This window comes from Furipterus horrens, unplaced genomic scaffold, assembly GCF_987537825.1.
Source record: "Furipterus horrens unplaced genomic scaffold, mFurHor1.1.pri manual_scaffold_1, whole genome shotgun sequence".
NCBI lineage: Eukaryota > Metazoa > Chordata > Mammalia > Chiroptera > Furipteridae > Furipterus > Furipterus horrens.
Window position 1 is genome coordinate 24635167 of NW_028327171.1, and position 6798 is coordinate 24641964.

General features: G+C 41.7%; 1 pseudogene; it reads left to right on the forward strand.

Moving 5' to 3' along the window:
- The first annotated feature begins 5544 nt into the window (after positions 1-5544).
- On the forward strand, positions 5545-6306 carry LOC150020778 (acireductone dioxygenase pseudogene; annotated as a pseudogene).
- Positions 6307-6798: the final 492 nt, after the last annotated feature.

Sequence of the window (6798 nt, forward strand, 5' to 3'; positions counted from 1 at the left end):
CCTGACCTCCCACTAACAGATAAAGTTCCTTGTGAGTTGGGACTTTACCTGTTTTGTTTGCTACTCTATCCTCAAGTCTAGGGCAATGACTGCAATATAAATTTACTGAGTGAATCAATAATAAATATTTAGCTTGATGGACCATGAAGTTTCCAGGTGGATGGCAGAAAGTTCATTCATGACATGCTTCTTTGCCTTATGGGAAAGGTGAGCAAAGACATAAAGATGTGAAAAAATTCTGGAGTATGTGTTCACTTCCTACTTCCCTGAGCTCTGACTCTGCCAATAAGGAAAGCATCTCCTTGGAGATTCTGTTAGGGAGTGTGATAGTTTGCCTGGGGACATAACTCATGGCCTGTGGACCTGTGCTGACTTCAGAGGTATCCCAGATGCTCTTACATAGGCACCATTTTTTCTTTCATCTTTCCTCATAATTTCTGTTCCCCTCCCTCTATCCTTAGCATTAATAGCTCAATATTGGATTTTTGTTCACCTGGAACAGTAAATCTGAGGGTCTTTGCTGCTGACTAGACCTTCTGTTCATGAACTAGAGGGAGCCATGTGAGTCTGGAACCTTGGAAAAAAGGAAAACAATCACCTTACATACATAAATCCATCTTTCAACAGTGAGAGACAGATAATTATTTTGTTAGTTGTTTCTCTCCCACAAATGTAAAGCGCCTGGTTTGAAAGCAACCAAGCAGAAAGAAACTCCTGAGAAATCAGCACTGAGAAATTTCACCTTCTGTTGGCTCAGTCACTGGTTATTGGCAACTCTAGGTGATCTTTAGTAAATAAAGGTGAGATGCTGAATAATTAGCATTCACTAAGAGACAGGAGAGACAGAGGTTGGTTGTTCACATAGTTCTTCAAGCCTTTCTTCTTTCTCTCATCAACAATTATGGAATGAATGTATTATGAAGGAAAACTAGATTTAAAAATAAAGGAGCTCTTCTGAATGTGTTCTGTCATCTCTTTCTTTCTCAATCCAACATGCTCAAGTAAAACTGTTAGATTTCCAGAAGAAAAGTAGTATATAACATCTTTTTTTTAATATTGAAGTTTCCAAAAAAATTCCTTAATTTTGGTCATTTAAATTAATGATTTCATGTAAATTTGTACATGTTCATTTGCACTAAGTAGATGTTTAATAACTGTACAAATGGATGAATAAAAAAATAAACCATTTGCGAAATTAAAAGAAGTTCTTTTGTCAAAGTAGAATGACAAAATCATATTTTAGAGAGTTATTGTTGTAAGGTAAAAACAATTATAGATAAACTCACTGAACCAATTAAAAGTCAGCATTGATTTATCAGTATCTCATTTAGACAGTCAGTTCATTCCAACAACATTTTATTGCACTCTGCTGTTCACTAAACTAATTACTCACATTTTAAGAAGTGATAATCAGATACTGTTAAAGACAGAAAATGAGAGACAAGAAGATGTGGCTCCTGAGAAAGCCCAATAGTTGTGGCACCCCAGGGCCACCTCAAAGGCAACCAGGATCAATCTAAGTCATTGTAGGTGAATTTATACCTCAAAATTAAACCTTTGTTACCATATTTCAACTCATCCTATTTTAGAACAACAATAACTTCCAAAATCATTTTGCTGGTTGTTACTCACTGATAAATTCTTAGAGATAACTGATGTTGGAAGTTTCAAGGCAAATAAAAGGTCTGCTTTATACCCCTGTCTAAAAACTAACAGATCTTATCAACCTGTAGAAAGTATAATATTATTAGGTTTGAGTTGGGGTTTTGATGTAATCATAAGTTAGAGGGTAAACCCTTAAACTTTTGAATCTAATGCCATGGAGAGCAATTAGATTCCTAATCATTGGCGTCATAAAATCCTAAACGAACTTTGGATCCAGGAAAATAAATTTTATCAATTATATTTTATAAGTGAAAAATCACTTCATCTTTATCAGGATTGAAAATAATCTTTTAATGGATCTGAGTCTGAGTCTATTTGTAGTTGCTAAAGAACATCATCTTCCTTCATTCCATACATTTAATAAATTTCTCTTCTGTGTCATACAGCATGCTCAGCTTTGCATAATGCTTTATCATGCATACAAATGTATCATTTCATCTGATCCTCCTAACGGCCCTTTGGGACTACAGCTATTATTATTTCTACTTTACAGTCAAACAAACAGAGGCTTGGTGAACTTAAATGCTCAAGATCAGTAAATTAAAAATAGGTCTTGTTCTTAACCCACAATTTTCCCATGGAATTGGATATCTTGCTTAAAACTATGTAAGTACTAAATCCTATAATAAAATCTTCACCAGATTTTTAGTCTCCATAATACAGATTTTCAAAGTTCCTTTCTACCAATCAAAGCCCGAGACATTCCATAACAAAACCACAATCCTTCATAACATGGTTTTTTGAGTTGTCCCTCTCTAAGTGAGACATGTTATTTTGAGCAGTCTCATGTGATGAAAGAGATAATGGGCTTTTTGGGCGGTAATAAAAACAAAATCACCACTTTGACAGTAAGTAAAATAGAAATTGAAACTTTAAAAAAATAGGGTTTTCTGATTTCACAAATGAGCTGTCAAGAAACTTTGGGTTTAACTTCTCAGTGTTATTTTCTCTGTCACTTAAAATAATAACATGCCAATTTATGAAGTCCTCTGGGCTCATTTTAACATGTAAATGAACAACTCAAATTCTATTTGAAAAGTTAGACTTTCATATACAAGATCAAAAATAGGAAAGTATGGGAAGGTGGCATTCTGATCTGGGGAGGTCTTATAACCCAAGGCAGCAGGCTAGGATAGGCTGAAGGGAGACTCAACCAGAAGAGACCCCAGGAACTGAAAGGGAAGTTGGGTTTTTAAGGTTATAGTCAATCAGGAAAGCCTGGATGTTTGAGGCAGAGCATCTCTGGGGAAGTGCTTTTTAGTTGTATTGGATATTGTTGTTAGTGAAGATTAAAATTAATCCCTGCCTTTTGTCATCTAGTGATTATGGATTGAATGATACCTTTTAACCCTGTTGTCAAATCTGTTGCCCTCAGAACACAACAAGGATGCCAGCCTGTTAAACCAAGCATGCTGTTGTCCAAGGACAGCCAACCGACCTGAAGTCTGCACGATCCTTCCCCATGTGGGAAGGCCACCCTCCCCTCCACACCCCCACTATTATTAGGGATGTCTGGACCCAAGGGTAGGTAGGATGATGACCATGTCCAGCTTGAAGAAGCTAGAGGAGCATGAGACCTTTGCCCATTGTCCTTTATAAAACTATAAAGGGTCTTAAGTCTGAGAGGGAGGAATTGTTATTTTTTATTGTTATAAAAAATTAATTAATTAATTAAAAAACCAAAATGATTAAAATGGCATACCGCCATTCAGCAGATACCAAGAGAGAAGACTTGAGAGATACAAGGCCACATCCAATGAGTCAGTCAGAAAAGCCTGTTCTGGCAGATTTGACAAATGAATAAGTAGAACAAGATGGCCAGCAGAGGGAAAGAACCACTGGCAATTCCTGAGCAGAAGACTATCAAGAACAGTAAAGAGACTTCTGGCCAAGATGGAGGCCTAGACAGACACACTGTCTCTCCCGCCACAACTAAGAAGGAATACAACTACCTCAAAACTAGAGACAACCAAAAGTTCCAGAAAATCAAGCTGCATGGAAGTCCAACAAAGATATAAAGAAGAAATGCTCACCTAGACAGGTAGGAAGGGTGGAGCTGGAGCGGAAAGGACATGGTGTGGTGGTGGCAGCAGCAGCAGCAGCGGCGGCAGGCTGCTGGAAAGTGTAGTCACACATTTTAAAAGTCAGGACGGACACCTGGGGAGCACTCCCAGTGCCAGACCAGATCACTCAGCTCACGTTTCCAGCGCCAGGGAAAATAAAGCCTCATTGCTTCTGACTGTGCAGACCAGTGGGGGTTGGGACGGAGGCAGAAACTGCCAGTCTCTCAGCATAGTCCACTTGTTTAAAGGGCCCCCACGGTCCTAGAATGTCTGCAAACCCACCCACTCTGGGAACAACGGCCAAGGCAACAGCTAGAGAGAAACCAGTCCCATACAGAAGTGGGAGAAGTGCCTAGGAAAGGAGTAAGTGCTGAATAAGAAGCATTGTTCCCTCTCAAACCCCTCTCCCACATATAGCGCCACAACGTGGTGAAACAGGTTGCACTGTACTGACAAACACCTAAGGCTCCACCCCTTGCAACATAACAGGAGTGACAGCTCTACCTAAGACATAGAGGGAAACAAACACAGGAGCCTGTCAAGGTGAGAAGACAGAGAAGTATGGCCCAAAAGGGGGAATGGATCAAGGTTCCTGTGGGAGAATTAAGCGATGAGGAGATAGCCAACCTAACAGATGAAGAATTCAAAACAGTGGTAATAAAGATGTTCACAGGCTTGATAGAAATGCTTAAGTATGGCAAATGCATAAAAGAAGAAGTGAAGGCTATGCTAAATGAAATGAAGGAAAATTCACACAAAACCAATGGTGAAGGGAAGGAAACCGGGATTCAAATCAATGATTTGGATTATAAGGAAGAAAACAACAGTCAACCAGTACAGAATGAAGAAACAAGAATTGAAAAAAATTGAGGAGAAGCTTAGGAACCTCTGAGACAAATTTAAACATGCCAACATCCAAATCATAGGGGTGTCAGAAGGAGAAGAAGAAGAGCAAGAAATAGAAAGCTTATGTGAAAAAATAATGAAAGAAAACTTCCCAAATTTGACAAAGGATATAGACATACAAGTCCAGGAAGCACAGAGGGTCCCAAAGAAGCTAGACCCAAAGAGGACCACACCAAGACACATCATAATTAAAATGCCAAAGATGAAAGATGGAGAGAGAATCTTAAAAGTAGCAAGAGAAAAGAAGATAGTTACTTACAAAGGGATGCCTATAAGACTATTAGCTGATTTCTCAAAAAAAAAACTTTGCGGGCAAGAAGAGACTGGCAAGAAGTGTTCAGTGTGATGAAAAGCAAGGACCTACAACCAAGACTACTCTATCCAGCAAAGCTATCATTTAGAATGGAAGGGCAGATAAAGTGCTTCCCAGACAAGGTAAAACTAAAGGAGTTCATCATCACCAAGCCATTATTATCTGAAATGTTAAAGGGAATTATTTTAAAAAAAGATCAACACTATCAACATTAAAATGACAACAAACTCACAACTATCAACAACTGAATCTAAAAAAGAAAAAGAAAAACAAACCAAGCAAACAACCAGAACAGGAACAGAATCATAGGTGTGGGGATCATTTGGAGGGTTATCAGCTGGGAGAAGGAAGTGGGAGAAATGGGGAAATGGTGCAGGGATTAAGAAGCATAATCGGTTGGTACAAAATAGACAGTATAAGAATAGTATGGGAAAGGGTGAAGCCAAAAATACTTATATGCATGACCCATGAACTGAATGAACTAAGGGGGGGTGGAATTGCTGGAGGGAAGCAGGACACTGGGAATAGGGGAGCTAAGGGAAAAGAAATTAGGACAACTGTAATGACATAATCAATAAAATATACTTAGCCGCCGCCGCCGCCGCCATGGTGCAGGCCTGGTACATGGACGACTCCGCCGCCGACCCTCGCCTGCCCCACCGCGCTGAGCCCGCCCGCCCGGTCGCCTGGAGCAGCTGCGCAGGCTCGGCGTCCTGTACTGGAAGCTGGACGCTGACAGACATGAGGATGATCCAGAATTAGAAAAGACCCGGAGGGAGAGAAACTACTCCTGGATGGACATCATAACCATCTGCAAGGAGAAGCTGCCGAATTACGAAGAGAAGATTAAAATGTTCTACGAGGAGCACCTGCACCTGGACGACGAGATCCGCTACATCTTGGACGGCAGTGGCTACTTTGACGTGAGGGACGAGGAGGACAGGTGGATCCAGGTCGCCATGGAGAAGGGAGACATGATCACCCTCCCTGCGGGCATCTATCACTGCTTCACGCTGGACCAGCAGAACTACGTGAAGGCCATGTGGCTGTTCGTGGGAGACCCGGTGTGGACGGCGCACAACCGGCCAGCCGACCACTTCGCGGCTCGGGAGCGGTACGTGGCGTTCCTGGCGCAGAGGGCGTAGCGGGGTGCAGCCCTCGGCCGGGTCCTCCTTGCATCTCTGTTGTGGGTTCGGGGCTGGTGAGCTTTCCTTTGTGAGGTTATTTGACCAAAGTCTGTCCCAGTGCAAGGAGCCAGAAAATGGATTTTCACGTTGAAGCCTCTATGGGGATGTGGACAGTCCCATTCCTCCCTTCTAACCCTGTCACTCTGTGCCCTACACGTATTCCCCATGGGCGCTGATGAGTTCCGTGTCCCCAAGTGTCACTGCCTAGCCGCCCCATCGGGACCTGAGTCCGTGCGAAGCAAGGCCACACCCGCCTGAGCAGGTCATGGGCCGGGCTGATAAAGCAACTCTCCTCCCCAACATGGGGGACGGCCTGGGGGGGGGGGCGAGTTCTCATACTAGGGGGACCCCGCAGCTGCACGTGCCACTGTCTTGTTTAAAGTAGCCGCCTTACCTTTGTGCCCATGGCTTGGAGTCACCTCAAGTCTAGGTCCATGTGGCGCCTTAAATTCACCCCATGCAGGTTCTGTGTGTGATCACATCCGTGTATCATTCGTATTTTATGTGTTACTCTTTGTTCGGTGTGAGATTTCTAGGTTAATCTCCCTGCTATATGTTCTGTTACAATCAAGCTTTTGAATTTTAACAAGATATTGCTACGTTAATTTTTTATTCAATAATTCTGAGATGTAATTATGTCTGATTTGTTATAATCATTAAAAAA